The sequence below is a fragment of the Oryctolagus cuniculus genome, chromosome Y (assembly GCF_051225735.1).
Source record: "Oryctolagus cuniculus isolate XC-2025 breed Fujian yellow rabbit chromosome Y, ASM5122573v1, whole genome shotgun sequence".
Classification (NCBI taxonomy): Eukaryota; Metazoa; Chordata; class Mammalia; order Lagomorpha; family Leporidae; genus Oryctolagus; species Oryctolagus cuniculus.
Window position 1 is genome coordinate 28,010,011 of NC_142889.1, and position 22,704 is coordinate 28,032,714.

Consider the following 22,704-nt stretch of genomic DNA (forward strand, 5'->3'; position numbering starts at 1 on the left):
GGCCCAGGAGCACAGACGCCCACCCAGAGCCCACCCAAAAGCAGGCCCACCTCAGGTGTCACCTTCAGACAGTCACTGTCTCCTGCTGCTGGAGATTACCCGGCCCCGTATGGCGGAGTTCCTGGTTCTCCTGCCCACTAAGGAGGGAAGCAGAGGCACAGTTGTGCTTTCCAGAAATCTGCTCAGCTAGGGGGCAGAGATTCCCCAGGCTGGGGGAAAGGAGGGCCTGAGCCAGCCTGTGCCATAGCTGTGTGACCTGGAAAAATTCATCGCCTTCTGCAGGCCTGCAGGTTGTGGCATCTCGCCAGATGGAGCTCTAAGCGGTAGCTCAGACGTCAACAGCTTCCAGCCAGTTAGTGGGCTTCAGTGCCCAGCGCAGGCTCAGGCTCTGCCCTTGCCGTAGGCCTTCAGCCAATCATTGCTCTAGAAGAGCGGGGCTGGCCCCCAGAGACCCGCCTCCACGCCGGCCGGCTGTAAAGGCTGCGGCCCGCTGAGGGCTGCGGCTTAGTAGTCTGTGTGTGCGGGGACTGGTACGGCATGACACCAAGAGTGTGGAAAAGCTGGAGAAGATGAACTGGTCCTCGTGAGTACATGTGGCTTGCTACACACGCGGCACTTTGGGATACCCTGTAACCTGAACGTCTGCAGAAAAGCCAAGTGCACAATACGAATTTACCCGGGGAAATTGTATCTACGAGGGCTGTGCTCACTTTCTGAGTGTGGACACTCGGGGAGGGCTTGCAAGGAGGCAGGTGGAGCGGCCTTGTGTGTGGCTGAGAACAGTTTCGTCCCAGGAACCCTGGCCACGCTGTGCTCTTGATCATCCTGTGCTGCTGCTGGGGGGAGGGGGTGGGTGGGACATCGTTTACCTTTATTTTAAAATCAAGATTGATATATTGAGGGTCCTTGTCTATTTAGACAAGAATTCTAAATATCGAGTTTCTGTAAATGAGAAAACATGGTACAGTCTAGCATTGAGTGTGAGAGAAATACACAGGAAGGTGAGGGATTTACCAAGAGGAAGGGGGTGAGAAATTGAAAGCGGCTGTGGCACACCAGGCTTTTCCAGGGAGTAGACCAGAGGCTGCAAGGGAGAGAGAGCACGTGGGCAGAAGAGCAGTGGCGGGGCAAGCCAGCAGGCTCCCGAGGCAGCCAGAAGGCCCCACACTAAGAGACGTGGGGTGAACAAGGGCCATGTACAAGCCTTCACAGGCCAGAGCCATGGGGAGAGGAAAAACCGTGCAGGTGGGAATGACCACAAAACCATGTGGTGTGGGCAGACACCGGAGGGGCTGCTAAAAAGCTGTGTGCCTGGAGGCTTGGGAGGGCAAGGGCAGGCCCAGAGGGCTCCATGCTTTTTATGCACTCCCCAAAGGGGCGTGATTAGTTGTCTGCTTGGCAAGTTGGGAATACAGGTGGAATACATAGGGGTTGGGGGCATAGTTTTCCAGCTCATGAATCTGATTAACTTAATCTTGTATGCCTGCTCATATCAGGGGACGTGTTTTTGCTGGCTGAAGACTTCCTTTTGAGTCCTTTCTCACTTTTTCATGATAAAGCCGTTCTCACACAGTCATGACTGTGGAACAAATCATAGTTCTGCAGTGTCTTCCTCAAAGGAGTGTTGTGGGTCAGAGGGGTGTGAGGCTGTGGGCCAGTCGTCACTCATCACTCCCTATGCATGGTCTCTGGTGCATCCAGGACTGAAGGTGGAAAGCAATTAACCTTGCAAATAAACTGCCACCATTTCTGGGCCAGAAATAGCATCTTTTTTTTTTTTTTAGGTTTATTTGAAAGTCAGAGTTACAAAGAGGGAGAGGCAGAACAAGGGAAGTCTTCCAACCTCTGGTTCACTCCCCTAAATGGCCACAAGGACCAGGGGCTGGGTGAGGCTGAGACAGGAGTTTCTTCTGGGTCTTGGACTAGGGCTTAGGGGTCCAAGGACTTGGGGCATCCACCACTGCTTTCCCAGCTGCATTAGCAGGGAACTGAATTGAAAGTGGAGCAGCCTGGATTCAAACCATTGCCAATATGGGGTGGGTGCCTTAATTCATGGTGCCAGGTCCCATCATCTGCTGTTTGGAATGTACAATATATTAAGATATCTTTGTGATGGGGCTGGTGCTGTGGTGTAACAGGTAAAGCCACTGCCTGCAGTGGTACATTCCCATATGGGTGTGGGTTCAAGTCCTGGCTGCTCCTCTTCCAATCCAGCTCTCTGCTATGGCCTGGGAAAGCAGTAGTAGATGGCCCAAGTCCTTGGGTCCCTGTACCCATGTAGGAAACCTGGAAGAAGCTCCTTGCTTCGGATCAGCACAGCTCCATCTATTGCAGCCAATTGGGGAGTGAACCAGTGGATGGAAGATCACTCTCTCTCTTTCTCTTCCTCTCCTGTGTACTTCTGACTTTGAAATAAACAAATAAAACTTTAAAAAAATCATATCTTTGTGATTTTAAGGTAGTTCTGACCTTTACTCTTAACATTAGTAGTTACAGTCTGAGGAACTGAGGAAACTTCAGTAATTCGATGCTAAGTTTAAATATTAGGTCGATAAGATTGCTACTTGTTTTTGTCTCATTTGGTTTGTCTGTAGCTACTAGACAGCTTTATTGGATAAAAATATATTCAGCTGTAGTTGTGCTTTCAAACCTGTCTTCTTAGTGATTTTTTTTTTAAGATTAAAAGATTGGAAGACATGATTGAGTTATTTCTTGCAAAAATTCTTCCACTCCTGGGAAGCCCAAAACCAGCAAGAAAAGCAAACAACAAACTTTCATTACTTAAATTGAGAATCCTGTGCTCACAAACCTGAACAGCTGAGCTGGAAAGGGGACCTGATATGTGCCCTCTTAATTGCAGAACTTCTCTTGCAGGCCTCCCCCAGAGGAAGCACTGCTGTGGTCAGAAGGATTCGAGGAGCTGTGGGCCAGCAAATGTGAGTTAACCTTGAATTTGACCTACTGCAAATATTGCAAGAGTCTAGAAAGGTTGTGTCCCCCCAACAAATGAGCAGCTCACAAGAGGAGAAATAGACTCAACAGTCACAGAAGCCTAGAACATCTTTTTAATCCCTTACTTTTTAGTATATTGACACCAAGTGGGAAAGACAAATTAGCCTTAAACAGCACAGTGGCTGTGTTCTTGGTTGAGCTTGAGTCTGCTTTTCCATTGCATATGTTTACAAGATGCTTAGTTCTGAGAGAATCTGTCATTCCCCTGTGGACTTTTTTTTTTTTTTTTTTTTTTGCATCAACAGCAAACATAAGTATTTGTCTTTGTACTTAAGCATTTTGCCTACTGGCATCTTTGTCTTTAAGATTTGTTAAAATTTTATGTAAGTTATGTAACTTTCATGTATTTCATATGTATAGGTTTTGGAACATCATGATACTTCCCACTCTATCCTCCCTCCCACCCATTCTCCAATTCTTCTTCCTTCTCCCTTTGCCATTCCCTCTCTTAATTTTTTACAAAAAGCTAATTTCAGTGTATTTAATGATCATTCAGTTAATCCTACACTAAGTAAAGGAGTTCAACAAATAGTATGAAAAAAAAAAAAACAGTTCCTCAATGAAAGAGACAGGCTGTAAGTAATTATTGATTCTCAAAATGTTCACTTCACTCCAATGCATTACATTTCAGGTACTCTATAAGTTACCTCAGATCAGGGAAAACATAGTATCTGTGTTTTTAAGACTGATTTAATTGACTAAGTATAAGGGTTTCCGGTTGCATCCATTTTGTTGCAAAAGACATATTTTTTTACAGGTTATTAGTAATCCATCAACTGGTGACTGGATAAAGAAATTATGGTGTGTGTACATATACACACACGCACACACCATAATTTCTTTATCCAGTCACCAGTTGATGGAGAACTTGATTGATTCCATATCTTAGCTCTTGTGAATTGTGCTGCAGTGAACATGGTGGAACAGATAAGTTTTTCATATGCTGATTTCTTTTTGTTTGGGTAAATTCTAGAAGTGGGATGGTGTATCATAGGATTGGTATATATTCAGATTTCTGAGGTCTCTCCATATTGTCTTCCATAGTGGTTGTACCAGCTTACATTTTCACCAGCTGTGGATTAGGGCACCTTTCTCACCACATCCTTCCCAACATTTGTTGTTTAATTTCTGTATGAGAGCCTGTTGAGGTGAAATATTGTGGTTTTGATTTACATTTCCCTGATGGTTAGTGATCCTGAGCATGTTTTCAAATATCTGTTGGCCATTTGAATTTCCTCTCTTGACAAATGCCTGAAAAGTCCTTTGCTCATTTCTTAACTGGATTTTTTTGTTGTTATTGAATTTCTTGAGCACTTTATAGATTCTGGATATTAACCCTTTATTAGTTGCATAGTTTGCAAATATTTCTTCCCATTCTGTCAGTTGCCCCCTTCACTTTGCTGTTTCTTTTTTTTTTTTTTTTTTTTTTTTTGACAGGCAGAGTGGACAGTGAGAGAGAGAGACAGAGAGAAAGGTCTTCCTTTGCCGTTGGTTCACCCTCCAATGGCCGCCGCTGCAGCCGGTGCACCGTGCTGATCCGATGGCAGGAGCCAGGAGCCAGGTGCTTTTCCTGGTCTCCCATGGGGTGCAGGACCCAAGCACCTGGGCCATCCTCCACTGCACTCCCTGGCCACAGCAGAGAGCTGGCCTGGAAGAGGGGCAACCGGGACAGAATCCGGCGCCCCGACCAGGACTAGAACCCGGTGTGCCGGCACCGCAAGGTGGAGGATTAGCCTATTGAGCCACGGCGCCGGCTACTGCTGAGTGTTTCTTTTGCAGTGCAGAAGATTCTCAGATTAATGTAATCTCATTTGTCAATATTGATTTGATTGCCTGTGTTTCTGGGGTCTTTCCAAGGATCTTTATCTATGTCAATGTCAAGCAGAGTTTCCCCAATATTCTCTAAGAATTTGACAGTATTGGGTCATAGCTTCAGGTGTTTGACCCATTTTGAGTGGATTTTTGGGTAAGGTGTAAGGCAGGGGTCTAGTTTTATGCTTCTACATGTGGAGATCCAGTTTATCCAGCACATTTTTAAGAGACTGATTTAATATGAGAAATCACATAACCCTGCAAGTATACACTACATAATGTTCCTATCAATTTCTTCATTTTGATAATGTTTTGTCACTCTGTTTGAAACAGAAATGTTTTAACATAGAGTAATTTCATACAGGCACTCTGAAAAAACAAATAGAACAGTTTGTGTTATCTATCATGACATCACTTGAAACAATCCCCAAAATTTTCACTGGAGCATGTCTCTTGTACAGGTGCTGTTATTCAACCACAATATTTTACCATTCATGGTTCAAATTTCTATCATTGTGTTGGAGAGAAGAGAAACAGTAGTGAATTTCTGGGACATGACAGGTATCATAGATGGAAGTGTACAATGTATATTTGGGTGGTGTGGGACAGGGAGGTGCCTACCCTGTGCCAGGTGTCACAGTATTTCTAACTTTGTTTTCCTATGTAAGCCCAAAATCACAGCTAAAAGAGTTAGCCTGATCTTATAGAGCATCCCTGCCATTGAATTGGTAAGCTTTGACATGTACAGATTCCTCAATTCTGGCTTAGATGCTTTTTGACAGCATAAGAAATTAATTTACTACATGGTGACTACAATTTTTTTCCTTTTTTTAAAAGATTTTATCCATTTATTTAAGAGGTAGAGTTACAGACAGTGAGAGGGAGAGCCAGAGAGAAAGGTCCTCCATCTGCTGGTTCACTCTCCAAATGGCCACAACAGCCAGAGCTGAGCTGATCTGAAGCCAGAAGCCAGAAACCAGGAGCGTCTTCTGGGTCTCACAGGGCCCAAGCACTTGAGCCATCTAACACTGCTCTCTCACGCCATAGCAGTGAGCTGGATTGGAAGAGGAGCATCCAGGACTAGAACTTGTGTCCACATGGGATGCTGGCACCACAGGCAGAGAATTAATCCACTGTGCAACAGTGCTGGCCCAACCACACAAATTTAACCTGATTTTTAACATCTTAGTTAAGGTGAAGTTTGCAGTCATTCAAGGTGACTGTAACAACTCAAAAGAGCCTCTTCTTGGCCTTACAGATAAAAAGAGGAATCACCTGGAGTTAAGAAATGCACTGTAATCTGAGGAAATGGCATTAAGCAAAGGTCTGATTTTTGGCTCATAATCCATCATGACCAGACCATACAATATTTGGAGATAACCCATCTCAATGAAAGTTTACAAAAATAATTCATGGAATTATTTTTATAATATTATATAATTATATAATATTCAGTTATAATTATTATGTCTTGCAAGATAGTCAGGACCCATTGCTCACTGATGATATCATTAATTTATTGATTGGCTGAATGATGCATGGACTCTTTAAGATTTATTTGAAAGAAAGAGTTATACAGAGGTGGGGCAGAGAGAGATCCTCCATCTGCTGGTGCACTCAATGGCTGGAGCTGGGCTCAATCTGAAACCAAGAGCCTAGAGTTTCTTCCAGGTAACTGTAGTAGAGAGATGTATTGGAAGTGGACATCTGGGACTGGAGTCGGAGCCCATATTGGATGCTGGAACTGCAGGTGGCAGCTTTACATGCTATGCCACAGTGCCAACCCCCAAAAACTCTTAACTAAAACTGCATGCCCTTGGGGCCAGTACTGTGCAGTAGCTGGTTAAGCCACCATCTGCAGCACCAGCATCCCATATGAGCACAAGTTCATGTCCTAGCTACCCCACTTCCAATCTAGCTTCCTGCCAATATCCCTGGTAAAACAGTAGAGGATGGCCCAAGTGCTTGGGACCCTGCACCCACATAGGAAACCTTGAAGAAGCTTCTGGCTCCTGGCTTTGGCTTGGCCCAATCCCAGCCAGTGTGGTCATTTGAAGAAGTGAACCAGCAGGTAGAACACCTCTCTCTCCCTCTCCCTTTCTGTCTCTCTTTCTCCTCTTTCTGTATTTCTGCATTTCAAATATATAATCCAATCAAAAATGTATTCTCAAAATGTAACTGAAGGGGCCGGTGCTGTGGCATAGCAAGAAAAGCCACCTGCAGTGCTGGCATCCCATATGGGCACCAGTTTGAGACCCAGCTGCTCTGCTTCTGATCCAGCTCTCTGCTATGGCCTGAGAAATCAGTAGAAGATGGCCCAAGTCCTTGGGCCCCTGCTCCAAAGGAAGGAGACCTGGAAGAAGCTCCTGGCTCCTGGATTTGGATCAGCCCAGTTCTGGCCATTGTGGCCATTTTTGGGAGTGAACCAGTGGATAGAAGTCCTCAATTGTTCTCTCTCTGAATCTGCCTCTCAGTAACTCTGCCTTTCATATAACAAAATGAATATTTTAAAAAACATGTAACTGAAAACAAATCATGTAAATATTCTAGGTGGGACTGAACAAAAATATCCTCAGGCCAAGAGCTATTTTCTCCAGAAGAGCCATTGAAACAGTAGCATTGATTTTGTTCTGTTTGTTTACACTCCAGTGTGAATTTGTTCTTTCCCCTTCATATATTCACCACCTCATCAAGGCTTCATTTGTGTCATGCCAGTTTTACTTCCTAGTATTTGTGTGTTCCCTTGAATTAGATTTTCTTCCAATATGCCTTAAATATGGAGTAAGATTTCTTTTTTTAAGATTTATTTATTTATTTGAAGGTCAGAGTTCACAGAGAAAGAAAGGCAGAAAAAGGGAGAGAGAGAGAGGTCTTCCATCTGCTGGTTCACTCCCCAGTTGGCTGCAATGGCTGGAGCTGAGCCTATCTGAAGCCAGGAGCCAGAAGCTTCTTCCAGGTCTCACACACAGGTGCAAGGGCCCAAGCCCTTGAGCCATCTCCTACTGCTTTCCCAGGCCATAGAAAAAAGCTGTATTGGAAGTGGAGCAACTAGAACTCAAACTGGTGCCTACATGGGATTCCAGCACTGCAGGTGGTAGCTTTCCCCACTACACCACAGCACCAGCCCCAGATTTCTTTCCATAAACACCATTTTACCATATATTGTTCTCTATTAAAATATTTCCAAATTACCTTAGAGCACTGGATTTAAGTTAATGAATAAGATTCTGATCGTACAGAATTAAGTTTCTGGTTAACCAGGTGCCCATCACCCCTTAGTTCCTCAGTTACTTCACTCTAAGGGAGTTGACTGGATCCCTAAAAACACTTCCAGCTCCAAAATCCTGTCTGGCTTTGGATGTTCCTTACAGTCTGTCCCTACCCTGACAACTTTATTTTTTCCCCAAAAGTATCTAATGTAAAATCATAGCTTCAATGTTTTTGCTGTTTATTCTAATTGGGAGGGCAGCAAATACTGCTATAAAAGCCATTAGGATTTTACTCTTGATGACCTTCTGTCTGGATTGTTCCCCTTTCCCTTAATCTTCCCTTATCTGATCCATTCTTCAAGATCCAGCTCATCTTCTTAAGGCACAATAGTTCATTAATCTCTGGCCCAAGCTTGCATTCAAAATATACTCATCGACTGCCTACTCAAACAAGGCCCTACTGACACCCAGAGGAATAAAAGAAATTCCTACCCATGTGGAATGTACAATCTTGTGGGTTCAAATGTCAAGAACAAGTTACCTAATAAAGCAACAAGGTAGTTCTAGATTATGACAAATGCTTGCAAGAAAAACAAACTAAGTGATGAGGCAAATGGGAGACTTGATTGCCTGGGAAGGCACATTCTATATGCTCCATGAATTTGTATTGACTGAATAAACTACAGGCTCTGCCTTTTAATAACAAATCCTCTTTGAATAGGATAAATGTGAAAGTTATTTTAGCTAGGTCACAACTTTCTCTCTCTAGTTCCAAAACAATTTTTGCCTATAAAAACAGTCTAACCAAAATATAATATGTGATATTTTAAAATTAGGAGTCATTGGTTTATTTACTTTTTAGAATTTATATATGTAACAGGAACATATTTGATGTATTTCATATACACAATCTTAAGAACTTAGTGATACATCTCATCCTCCCTTTCTTCCCTATCTCCTTCTTCCTTATTCCAAATGGTCACATCTGCCAGGGCTGAGCTGGGTTGAAGAACACTAGGAGACAATAGCTTCATCTGGGTCTCCCACATGGGTGCAAGGACCCAGGGACTTGGGCCATCTTCTGCTGCTTTCCAAGACATATTAGGGAGCTAGATTGGAAGTAGAGCAGCTGGGACCCAAACCGTTGACCATATGAGATGTCAGTACCACGCACAGCAACTTAACCCACTGTGCCATAATGCTGACCCCTTTCCTTCATTTGAGTGGTTACAGTTGCATTAGAGTTTTCATTTTGTTGCCTGTAATTCATTGCTATTTTATACAAATACTACTGAATTTGCTTGTTTATCTTGAACTCTAAGACCTCATTGGATTTATTGGTTTCAGGATTTTTTGCTGATTCTTGAATTTGTTTTGCTTTATAAAGACAATCATTTCTTTTGCAAATATAGGCAGTCAAATGTATAATTGTTGCCTTAAGCCCTGTCAGATAATTCTAACATCTCTGCTTTCTCATTGTTGGTATCTACTTATTGGGTTTATGCAAGTTGAGATTTGTCTGGTTCTTGGTATGACAAGTGCTTTTCTGAGTCTGAGTGAGTAATTATGATGAGAACCTACATCCTATTTAGCCAAACATGCTGCAGCTGGTTTGGGATGTGCTTTTCCTATAGAAGCAGTCCTGCTGTGTTCTCAGATTGGAGCTAAGTCCAGGTTCTGTGCTGGCTTATGTTGACACCCAACAAGGAGAGACAACCCCAAACAGATCTGTCTTGTGAGGCTGCTCCTTTCCTGATCATTTGCCTTAGGAAATAGAGCTTTAGTTGGGGCATTTTTTGTCTTTCTCCTGGCATTTCTGGGTTACCAGTTGTTGGGGCCCAAGTGTGACATATATTAGGCAAAAGGACAAGCTAGAGAACTTTCCACCATCTCATCTCATTCCTTGGGTCTAGTCTCTGGTTGTTTGTCCTACATCTCTCTACATTTCATCTTTTTTTTTAAAGATTTATTTTTTAATTTGAAAAATGGTTACAGAAAGAGGAAGAGAGAGATCTTCCATCCATTGGGTCACTCTCCAAATGGCCACAACACTCAGGGATGGGCCAGACTGAAGCCAGGAGATGGAAGCATCTTCAAGGTCTCCCTTGTATGTGGTGGGGAACCAAGCATTTTAACCATCCTCTGCTGCTCTCCCAGGCACATTGGTAGGGAACTGGATAAGAAGCAGCTGGATGGCTGGCGCCGTGGCTCACTAGGCTAATCCTCCGCCTAGCGGCGCCGGCACACCGGGTTCTAGTCCCGGTCGGGGCACCGGATTCTGTCCCGGTTGCCCCTCTTCCAGGCCAGCTCTCTGCTATGGCCAGGGAGTGCAGTGGAGGATGGCCCAGGTGCTTGGGCCCTGCACCCCATGGGAGACCAGGAAAAGCACCTGGCTCCTGGCTCCCGCCATCGGATCAGCGCAGTGCGCCGGCCGCAGTGCGCCGGCCACGGCGGCCATTGGAGGGTGAACCAACGGCAAAGGAAGACCTTTCTCTCTGTCTCTCTCTCTCACTGTCCACTCTGCCTGTCAAAAAAAAAAAAAAGAAGAAGCAGCTGGAACACCAACTTGTTTCCAGATGGGATGCTGGCATTGCAGGCAGCAGCTTAACCCACTATAACACAATGCTGGCTCCTACATTTCAGACTTTTTATGTTTGTTTCCTCCATAATGTACAAATGTTTTAGTTATATTCAAAGGGAAGAAATAGGGAAAAGTGTGTGTATTCCATCTCCCAGGAAGTGAACATCTTCTCTACCATTTTTTTCTTTTTAATATTTTGATTACCATATTTCAACAAATTGGTTTCTTTTTCAATCCTGCATTTTTGTTTATGCGTTTCAGCATATCTGAATCATCAGATAGTCATAGTAGCCTATGGCTCAGGACTACTATCTAAGAGAAAAAAAAATTTAAAGAAGATCCAAAGGGAGCAACACATAATTATATCCAAGAGTAAATGATTGGTTCAGCCCTTTCTTTAGAGCACACATTAGCTCTTCTAACTTCCAACCTCAGCAAGGCAACTTGGAGAAACTATAACCAGAGATAGGGTGGTGGCTTTTTATAAAGATTCATTTATTCATTTGGAAGGCATAAGTACAGAGACAAAAGGAGACAGAGAGAGATAGGAGAGAGAGAGAAGAGAGAAAATATTCTTGGATTACTAAAACACTATTAATCACTTCCTGGCTTTCATTACTAAGCTTTTCTAATTTATCCATGAATACTAACCTAAGCTTAGGCAACAAAACATATGCACACTTTTCCCATTTCACACATTAGCTGGCAAAGATGACATGCATGCTGCTACCTCCCTACTGCTCTAATGAATGACATGAGGCTTCCAAGTCAAATAATAACAATGCTACTCCCCTGCTCCACTTCTCAGCTCAACCCTGAGTCGAGGAAGTACATCCTGGAACAGTGTGCATAGTAGCATACTAAAACAAGATTGATTTAGTGATCCTGCAATGACTGATTTTAGAAACAGAAAAAAGACAGAAATCTTAATCAGTCACATCAATCCTTAACCCATGTAACCCTCATCAACAGCAAACTCTTCCTGAAAAACAATTAAAAGTACTTAAAAAAAATTACCTATGAGTTCACTAGTTACTAATTAGAATTAAAATAATGAAATGAGTATTACCCAGAGATTGAAATGAAATAACTAAGAATTGGGAAATAGTTCATAGCACCAGGTATGCCAGCTTGGAACAAAGACATTCCATATCTCCTCTCAGTGCAGGGCTTGCAGGATAGCCTATAGACAGTCATATAAGATAAAACTGCACTTGTCTTCCTCCAGCCTGTGGCAAAGAAGGTCCACAGTGAATCAGATAGCTGATTCTGTCAGTGAGGCTGCTGATGACAATAATGAATGAGTAACCCGCTGTAATGCATCATCAAAGATTCAGGAACCACTGAGGAACTAAGAGATTGAGGTCTCAGAGGGGATACTGTCTGCACAACCCAGACAGACAAGGAAAGAGAATGTTTAAAGACAGATAGATTAATATCAGTGCTTAAATAAAAGTATTTGTGAGCTCAATGAAAATAAAACAACTTTTAAATACAAAGATTGAAAATACAAAAATATTTAGATAAATTATAAATGTAATGTGTACAAACCATGACTGTTTCCTTTTGTAACTGATAAAATTTTAAAACAGTCCTGCTTTGCTGTAGCATTAGCAAAGCTACATAAAATTGATAGCTGTAGTATTAAATTAAGTTGCCCAGAGAGATTAAACTTCTCAATGGATTGATTGCATTCCTAACCAGATTGTGTGTGTGTGTGTGTGTGTGTGTGTGTGTGTGTGTGACTGGAGGTGGGTGGCAAGGTGATTAACCACCTTCTAAATAACTAAATATATAAACTTGGATTTATAAATATATTGGTGCCTTAAAAACCCAAAAAATAGATAGAGATGCCAAGTAAACCTCTAAGGGTGAGAGTCAATGACCAGTGCTCCTTTTCCTCCATACAATTTAGGAGAATACTGGGTTGCATAATAATCTCTTTACTATATAACAAATGCCTTTATCTTTTACCAAATTGTTATACTTTCCAATTTGAATTTCTCCTTCTGATTATATTCAATTTGCAGTGGATAATATTTTTGTTTTACAAATTTAGTTATTTATTCGAAGGCAGAGTTACAGCAAGAGAGAGTGAGAAGGAAGAGATCTTTCATCCTCTGGTTTACTTCTCAAATATCTACAGCATTGCAGAGTGGGTCAGGCAAAGCCAGGAGGCTGAACAGTGGATAATCTCATTAGTCATTAATTTAAAATAGAAAGGTTTATTGACATATGCTATGATAAAATCCAATAAAAGAAAAAAGCAATAAATATTGATACCTATAATTTTAGTTAGTCTATAAATATTGTATAACTACAATATATAATATATACTTTTGTACAATATTACAATATATAATACCAGGGATATACTATCAGAAATGAAGCTACTGATACTCAATTATTATAAACAAAAAAATTGGTAACTATACTGATTCTGAACAATAATAGAGTGATTCTATTTTTAAATTTAAACATTTTCATGAACTCAATTATTTGTAGCTCCTAATAAGCCCTGGCAGTCCTATGTTGTTTAGCACTTCATCTTCAGTGCCAGCTTGATATTACACTGCTAACAATGCAGTAGAATTGAAGACCTGGCAGACACAAAATGTTTCACAGTCATGTGAACCTTACCTTAAGATAGGAATGTGTAGAATAAATCCTTTAAATAGAAAGATGTCTTCTTATGTTACAAGGGAGAAAGAACTACAGAGATAAAATGACTTGCCGATGTCTCTTAACTGTTTTGGGCAGAAATAAGATGATTTCTAAGATTCTGACCACTTCCCTTTAAACTACTGCCTCAACTAGATGAGCCCATAATTTTAAGAACATCAAACTTAGGCACAATGAATTCACATGGATTTTTTAAGGTTACATGACAAAGAAGTATCAAAGTGAAATGTAAAAATCATTGTCAACATCTTTCTCTCTTCCCGATCCATTATGTAAGTTTGATTTACAATTATTCATTATTCAAATATCATTTACAACCAAGAATTATTTTTGCTGAATTTAACAATGAAACTGCTTTTAGCCATTAAGTCATTTTATTGGAAGACATAGACATGGGTTTTTTGTTTTGTTTTGTGTTTTAATTTGAGAGGCAAAAAGACAGGAAGAGAAGGGGTATTCACCCTCTGGTTCACTGCTCAAATACCCACAATGTCCAGAGGTGGTCAAGGAGCAGGGAACCCAATCATTTGAGTCATCACACTGCTGCCTCCCAGAGGCAGGAACTGGGAATCACACCCATTAACTCCAGTGTGTGACACCAGCATCTTAACCACAGGGCTAAATGATATCTTCCAGACATGTTTTTTCATCGGTCATTTGAAAATGAAAGTTAAGTCAGACCTGAAATCTGAGATTTTGGAGTCTTCAGGCATGTATAGGCAAGGTTATGCATGAGAGTTATTTAGGTGCTCAAGAGTCTGTAACTTAGAGAACAGAAGAGGCCAAACATCTGTGACAGGATATCAACATTTGGGAGATGCGTTGTGCTCCATTAAGAGACTGAGAAAGACAAGTCAACAGATAGCAGTAGCACCAAGGGAAAATGCTATTCTAGAAGCTAAGGAGAAACATATTGAAAAATAAATTTATTTCTTAAAGATTTACTTACTTATTTGAAATGCAGAGTGAGGGAGAGAGATCCATCTCCCTTCTGCTGGCTTACTCCCCAAATGGTCACATTGGCTGGGGCTGGGTCAGGCCAAACCCAGGAGCTGGAACTCCATCCAGGTTTCCCATGTGGATGGAAGGGACTCAATGACGTGGATCATCTGCTTCTTTCCAGATGCATTAGCCAGAAGCTGGATGGGAAATGTAGCACCCGAGACTCAAGAGGGTGCTCATATGGGATGCCAGCATCACTGGTGAGAGAGTAACCTGCTGTATCATAGTACCAGTAGGTAAAGCAATTCAAAATGCCAGAGAAGCATAAAATATCAAAGAAATGTCAAATAAACTTCAAGTGATGGCATTATGGTGCAGTGGGTTAAACTCCCACTTGGGATGTCTACAACACATATCAGAATGCCTGGGACTGAACCCTGCTTCTGCTTCTCACCCAGCTTCCTATTAATGTGCATGGGTGGCACCAGATGATGGTCCAAGTACTTAGGTCTCTAACACCCATGTGGGAGATCTGAATGGAATTCCTGGCTCCTTGCTTCAGCCTGACCCAATCCCACCTGTTCTGGGCATTTGGTGAGTGAATCATCAGATTAATCCCCCCAAACCCTGGTTGCATGCTCACTCTCTCTCTCTCCCTTTTCCCTCTCCCCCTCCCCTTCCTTTCCTCCCTCCTTCCTTCCCTTTATCTCCCTCCCTGTCACTCTGCCTTTCAAATAAATAAGCCTTTTTTTTTTAAAAAAGAAGTTAACAGGCCATTGGATTTATGATATCCGTAATCATCTGACTAAAGATTTTGTATTTTATTCTTAATGAAATATGAATATTCCTTTTTGTTTTCTTAACCACTTTTGTACAGGAGAGTAACAACACAAAAACTGTTCTCCAAGAAGTTTTATCTAATCACTTCACATAGGATAGACTGAAATGAGAAGAAATTCCAAGACAGAATACAGTTGTGCAGATAAAAAGTGAAAATCAAACTAGAATGATATCATTGGGGACAAAATGAGGAAGGAAATACAATCAATATTTTGCAAGAAATGCAAATATATATTATTTACAGAAAATAGAAAAAAATGAGAGGTTTTCAAAAACTTGTGCAGAGTTGAATTAAAGGACCTTTTCTTTGTGCAACCAACTTTGAAATCCATACATGTAACAGTCTTCAAAAACTTCATGGAAAATGCATATTATGCAAAAATGGTACATGAATATCAAAAAAAATTTAGTCTATTTGAATGGCGATTATACTGAGGGTTGGGAGGGAGAAGATACAGATATTCCATTTAATGTTTCACTCCCAAAATGGCCAGAATAGCCAGGTCTGGTCAGGATGAAGCTGGGGATCAGAATTCCATCTGAGTATCCCACGTGAGTGGTAGGAGCTCTAGCAGTTGAAACTTCCTCTGTCTTCTCAGGTACACTAACAGGAAACTGGACTAGAAGTGGAGCGCTGGGACTCCAACCGTACTCTGATGTGGAATGCCAACATCACATACTTAACCTACTGCAATTAATGGTAAAACTTGTCTTCAAACAGTACTTTATACTTTGTGTGTTTATGTAGGTGCAAACAGTTGAAATCTTAGTATAGAGTTGACCTTTTCTATATAAAGATAATTAAAAATGAATCTTAATGAAGAATGCGATGGGAGAGGGAGTAGGAGGTGGGCAGTTTGGGAGTGGGAAGGTGGGATTGGGGTTAAGAATTGTTAAATTATAGAAGTACCTATGAAATTTATTTATTAAAAGCTTTCTAAAAAAATCTATTAACTTCCAACTGGGAAATCAATAATTAAGTCAAGGTGGAGTTAGTCATTTTTTAAAGGATTTATTTTACTTAGTTGAAAGACAGTTACAGAGAGAGGGAGAGAGAGAGAGAGAGGTCTTCCATTCTGCTGGTTCACTCCCCAAATGACTGCGACAACCAGCTCATCTGAAGTCAGGAGCCAGGAGCTTCTTCTGGGTCTCCCATGTGGGTGCAGGGGACCAAGGAGTTGGACCATCTTCTACTGCTTTCTCAGGACATAGCAGAGAACTGGATCAGAAGAGGAGCAGCTGAGACTGGAACTGGCACCCATGTGGGATGCCAGCACTGCAGGCTGGGGCTTTAATCCACTGCAGCACAGTGCTGGCCCCAGAGTTAGTCATTTAAACAGACATGTAGTCAAATCAGTAATGGCAACCACTTCATTTCCAAACACAGAAATTATTTTAAATCGCTTTAGAGATGTACTTATCTAATACTGTGGGTGAGACCCCAATAGTCAAAAGTTGTAATGACCACAAGCCAGCACTCCCTGAGGCAGCATGGAGACTGCAGGAGAAGAATGCAAAACACCTGAACCAGCCAGCCCTAGATAAAAGTGTGTGTGCAGCTAATGCAAGACTCACAATCTTTAGATGACAGATGCAAGAAAAGAAAGAAAAGAAAACTACCTGAGAAGAAGCAGATAGGAACAGGCACAGAACCTGGGGATTCTAGGGTATAGCCTCTTTGGCCCTCTATGATTACCTTCCCTTAGCACACAGGCAGAGCCTGAAGCCTTATTCTACCCATACCCTCACCCCCCTTAAAGAAAAAGTCAGGGGGCTGGCACTGTGGCATAGCAGGCTAACTCTCCATCTGTGGCACTAGCATTGCATATGGGTGCCAGTGCAAGTCCCAGCTGCTCCTCTTCCTATGTGGCTCTCTGCTATAGCCTGGGAAAACAGTGGAAGATGGCCCAAGTGCTTGGGCCCCAGCACCCACATGAGAGGTCTGAGTGAAGCTCCTGGTTCCTGGCTATGGATGGGCACAGCTCCAGCCATTGCAGCCATTTGGGGAGTGAACAGCAGATGGAAGATCTCCTTCTCTGTCTCTCCCTCTCTCTGTCTGTGGCTCTACCTCTCAAAAAGTGAATAAAATCTTTTAAAAAAGAAAAAGTCAGAGGGGCCCATGGAGAAGTGGTACATCCTGGATGAGTCCTTGGAGAAGAGGGCAGAGCAAGCACAGAGCTTACCCAGAAGTGCCTAGGGACAGTGTTTCCACTACTGCATTTTAATGGGGACAGCAGCCACCTGACTACCCTCCCCCACCACACACACACCCCCACACACACCCCCACACCCCCCCACACACACACACTGCCAAGGCTTCATTGGTGAATCCTTCCAGACACCAAGGATTGAGCCGGTAGAGCTGCAGCTGAGAGAACAGGTCCCACTCACAGATGGGTACAGGCCACCCCCCACCCAACACAGGTCATGTCAGAAGCCTCTGACCAGCTGGGAGATTTCTTCCCAACCTCATGACCTGGGAGGGATGCACTGAGAAGATGACTTTGTAGCAAACCTAGCAGTTTGACTTGAGATAGTGGACAGTACATTGTGCTCCCCAAGTCTAACATAGTCATGGGCAATGTTAATAGAGGTGTTGCAGGCTGAGGGAGGTGACAGGCATGCTCTGCTGCAGACTTGTGACATAGAAGCAGGGACTCCAGGCCAGGGAAAGGAGTCCCCAAGGTTCCCAGCCTTTTCTCTCTCCTCAGTGACCACTGTCCAGGCCACCTCTTCTCTGTGGCCACAGACAGTTTTGAAAGCAGTATCCTGGGGCAGGGGCATTTAGTCATTACTGAAGGCTACTGCAAGGGCAGGGAGGGAAAGGGGCAGAGCATATCTCTGAGTGTTTAGTCCAGAGGGAGCATTCCTCCTAAAATGTTATAGAACTGTCTGCCCCAAGCAGCCCTGCCATGTACCCATGGTCTTAATGCCCATTTGTCTGTTAATGTCTCATTCAGAATATATTTCTAGCCATTGCTATTGAACAAGAGATGGTTGGTGAGAAAATTCTTCCTTGACTTTTTAAAGATTTATTTATTTGAAAGGCAGAGTGACAGAGAACAAGGAGAGATCATCCATTTACTGGGTCATTCCCCAAATGTCTGCAAAGCTGGGGCTCAGCCAAGCTGAGGGTAGGAACTCCATGCTGGTCTCCCACATGAGTGGTAGGAACCCACATACTTAGGCCATCACCTGTTGCCTCCCTGGTGGATTAAGTCACTGTGTAGGGACAGGGTATGTCACCCATATTCCAGAGCCAGCCCAGCCCTCACCTGGTGGAGTCTGCAGAATTCAGGAGCTCCCCATGGGCGAGTCCAAGTTGAGGGACCAGGACAGTCAGTCCTAGCAGGATCCACCCATTCCACCTCCCCCTTCTCAGACACCGGGCCCTAAGCTCTCCGCATTTCCTGCTTCTCAAGTCTCCAGCTCCCTCTTTGCAGAGGGGAGAAAGCTGAGCCACCACAGGGACACTTTGCCCAGTGCAGCCCAGAAGAGACTGTGACATGAGAATCTCCCAGGAGTACCTGGTTGCCTCTCCCCCAAGGGGTGCCTGGTTGGACAGTTTGCAAAGCGGGTGGGCATGGATGATGTCATAAAGCAGTAGCCAATCAGTAGGCTCCCTGGCACAGTGGGTGTGGCTGGACTGTTGCCAGGTGAGGGGAGTGAGGAGCTGGGCTGGGGTCTGAAGCCACCTCCTCTACTGCCAGATTCCCCAGTGGCGGGGTCACCTCCATGTTCCTGCACAGCCCTGGTGATCTGAAGCCATACTCAGGTGAGAGAGAATTTCCTGACCTACTGGCACTTCATTGACGTCTGGGTCTTTGCTTTCTCCATGTTGTGGAGTCATTTCTCTGTTGTGTCCTTTGTGTGCGTGCATGTGTGTTTAATATGCATTTGAATAATGTTGAAGATATTACATAATTTAAATTCCTCTTGTAGATACGTGTTTGCTAGTTTGCCTTTTGTCCTTTAATGTTTTCTGTTTCTTGCTGTGACTTATAATGATTGTCTACCTGGTAGTCTTGCTAAATTCACTTACCGGTTGTATTTGGCTTGGGGTTAGAGTGCATTCTCTCTCCATATAATGGTGTCATCCATGTATATTGAGTTGCTTAAAAGTTGATATTTAAAGTTTATGTTTCTTTTTGTTGATTTCATGACCACTCCTCCAGTACAGAGTTGAAGGGATGGGGAGAGAAGACAGTCACATCCGTGTCTCTTCCCAGGATAAAGCTTTCACTGGCCCTGTATTAAGTAGTGTGCTGTGTCCGTTTTAGACTATCTTGATCACATGAAGGAAGTCTGTGTTTTCCTGTTCTGCTACAAGTAGATTTATTTTCTGGTCAGATATTGAATTTTATTAAATGCTTTTTAGTATTTAAGTGGTCATGTAATTTCTCCTATTTTTCACCTTTCTGGATGATTGATAGGGTTTGTTTTAGAATGCTAAAAATCTTCAATTTTTAGTGTAGCTCATTTGTTCTTGATCTGGTATGCTTTCCTAGATGATTGAACTCATATAATCATATTTTGCTCAGATATATGTACCACAGTTTATGAAAGACATGCTTTTTGATTTCATTTTCATTGTTTACCCTGGTCTCATTTGCATCATATGTGTAACACTAGCTTCCCAAAACAGATTCAAAAACATTCTGTGTATGTCCACTTGGAACAAGTCAAGGAAATTCAGTGGTTTTCTATCTATCTATTTATTTATCTTTCTCTTAGAAGTGTATATTGTTCCATAAGTCTGGACCCAGATTTTTCCTTGTGGAACATTTTTCTTGATTGGTTGGTTTGGATTTCCAAAAATTTGTTCAACTTATTAAATTATATAGGAATTTTCCTATTTCATCTTATATTTGTGTTTTTGAAAATTGGACTTCAAAAAATATAGCAGATTTTTAACTCTGGAGTCAATTTTTAAATAATTTTCTAGTTATATAAGGTAAATAATTTCATGTATTTCATAAATACAGATTTAGGAGCATAGTGCTACTTCCCACCCTACCCTCCCTCCCACTCATGCTGCCATCCTCCCTCCTGCTTCCTGTTGTATGAGGAATCTCCATACTGTTTTCCACAACAGCTGTCCTAGTTTACATTCCCACCAACAGTGTATTAGGGTACTCCCCCCACAATCTCCACCAGCATTTATTGTTTTTTGGTTGCTCTATGAAGCTGTTCTAACTGGGGTGAGGTAAAAACCTTAGTGTGGTTTCCATTTTCAGTTCCCTGATGGCTAGGGAACATAAACCTTTTTTGAATGTGTCTGTTGGCAATTTGAATTTCATCTTTTGATAAAAAATCTGTTTGAGTCCTTTGAACCATTTCTATTTATTTATTTATTTATTTATTTGACAGGCAGAGTGGACAGTGAGAGAGAGGGAGACAGAGAGAAAGGTCTCCCTTTACCGTTGGTTCATCCCCCAATGGCCACTGTGGCCGGCGCACTGCGCTGATCTGAGGCCAGGAGCCAGGTGCTTTTCCTGGTCTCCCATGTGAGTGCAGGGCCCAAGGACTTGGGTCCTCCACTGTTCCACCCCAGCCACAGCAGAGAGCTGGCCTGGAAGAGAAGCGACAGGGACAGAATCCGGCACCCTGACCAGGACTAGAACCCGGTGTGCCGGTGCCGCAGGTTGAGGATTAGCCTATTGAGCCACGGTGCCAGCCTTGAACCATTTCTTAAGTGGATTGCTTATTTTGTTGTTGTTGCATTTCTTTATCAGTTACATAGCTTGGAAATATTTTCTCCCATTCTGTTAGTTGCCTCTTTGGAGTCAAACTTTCACTCATAAGAATTTCACAAAACCTTAATATCTTGGTGAGTTCTATGAGCCCTGTAAAGAATAGCACTGTTTTCATTTCTTAAACTTGGCTACTGGCTTATAAATTTTGCTAATATTTTAAAAAATGTTCTTCCTTGCTTATATGTATCTGTAGTACTTTTGTGAAACCAGCATTTTATTGATGCTTGTTATTACCCTTTTCCTGACTTTATTTAAATACTCTTCATGCATTTTCTTTTTTAATTCTTAAGAAGGAAGCTGGGATGATTGGTTTGTGCTGTCCTAATGTATTCACTTAAGGATGCAGATTTTCTCTCAGCACTGATTTTTCTGCAATCCCTTAATTTTCTTATATGTTTGCAAACCCTGTGTGTGCAGGTCCTGTCTGCCCCAGTATCTCCATCCTCATGTGCCTGCAGCCATATCAGGCTTCATGTCTCTCCATTCCTATGTCTGAAACCCATGTATTTTCTCCAGTGTCTATCTCTCATTTAACTGTGACGCCTGTTCACCCTTGGTTTGTTGTCATTCATAACATCTCTGACATTCATGTCAGCTTTCAACATTCCCTATTCCTTGTGCCTGCAGCACGTGCCAGCTGCATGAGTCTCCATCCCCTGTGTCTCCAGCACATTTTCCTGAGTGTCTCCCTGCACCATGTCAATCATCATGTCCTCCAGCCCCTCTTACATGAAGCCAAGATCTTCCCTCAACTGTCTGCTTCCCTTCTCCAGAGTGATCTTTCTACTACCCTGCAGTAACTTCACTGCCTGTGCTTCCAGCTCATGGCAACCTTTATATACCTCTCTGCTCTTTGCTTGAACCCACTGTCATACTTAGGTTTCTAGAATGCCTCTGACTGCAGCCAGGTGTTTCTCTATGTCCCCATGCCCAATACCCATACCCTATGCACCTCCTGTTTCTGCATCTCCTGTTTTCCTCCCGTGGTCTATCCATATATAGATATAGCCATATCTATATCTATATCTATATCTATATCTATATCTATATCTATATCTATATATATCCAATATATCCAATATATATTGCTATATATATTTCACATCAGTTTTTATCTACTCTTGTTTTAAATATATTGGAACCAGTGTGCTGTATGATATGGTTATACTGTGGTTGGATTTCTAATAACACATCAAGATGTCTGGTAAAATTTCTGTCCCACTATGCATTCTCTCCAGTAATGAATAAGATATACTGCTATTCCATATTCTTGTAAAAATTTGTGTTTTCGTGTTCATTTTTAAGTCCCCTAGTGCAGCGTCTGCGGCCTCGCGCGGCTCCCTTACTTCCTCACACCCGGTCACAGCCCCACCACAGCCTCACCTGGCCCCAAGCCACATCCACCCTGCGCAGGTGGCCAAGCCTGCCCAGCTGAGCTCAGACCCCCCGGGAGCCCCTGCCCCTCTCTGAGCACTGGGGGACGGCCAGATACTGGGCCACTGACCTGGGAGATGGAGGGGCCTTACTTGGGCGGGCCACTCATTCATTCATTCACTCACTCACTCACCCACCCCAGGGGCCCAGCCCCCATCTGCGCAGTGTAAGGGGCGGGGGTGAGGAGGTGCCCATGGCCCCGTGGCCCCTGTCCGGCCTGGCCTCAGGACACATTCTGTAGTTTGCAGCAGACTGGTCGGCTCCTTGGAGCCTCAGATGTGGGCACAGTGTGCAGTGCCCGAGAGCCAGGAGATGGAGTGCCCTGACCCCCACCCCAGCGCCAGGACACAGCAGGGGAGGTGGTGGGTGGCACTCAGATGGGCATGGGGGGGTGACTGCCTGCCTAAACCCCACCATGGCTCCCTAGGGCCCCACC

At 43.0% G+C, this 22,704-nt stretch overlaps 1 long non-coding RNA gene and 1 pseudogene across 1 annotated transcript; one reads left to right on the forward strand and one right to left on the reverse strand.

Annotated features, from left to right (window-relative positions):
* LOC149119434 (uncharacterized) overlaps positions 1–22,704 on the reverse strand; it is a 214,413-nt pseudogene that overhangs the window by 186,453 nt on the left and 5,256 nt on the right.
* Positions 446–22,050, forward strand: LOC149119436 (uncharacterized). The gene is made up of 5 exons (XR_016228574.1): positions 446–583; positions 2,875–2,936; positions 15,678–15,778; positions 18,789–18,853; positions 19,254–22,050. It is a non-coding gene; the product is annotated as an uncharacterized LOC149119436 (long non-coding RNA).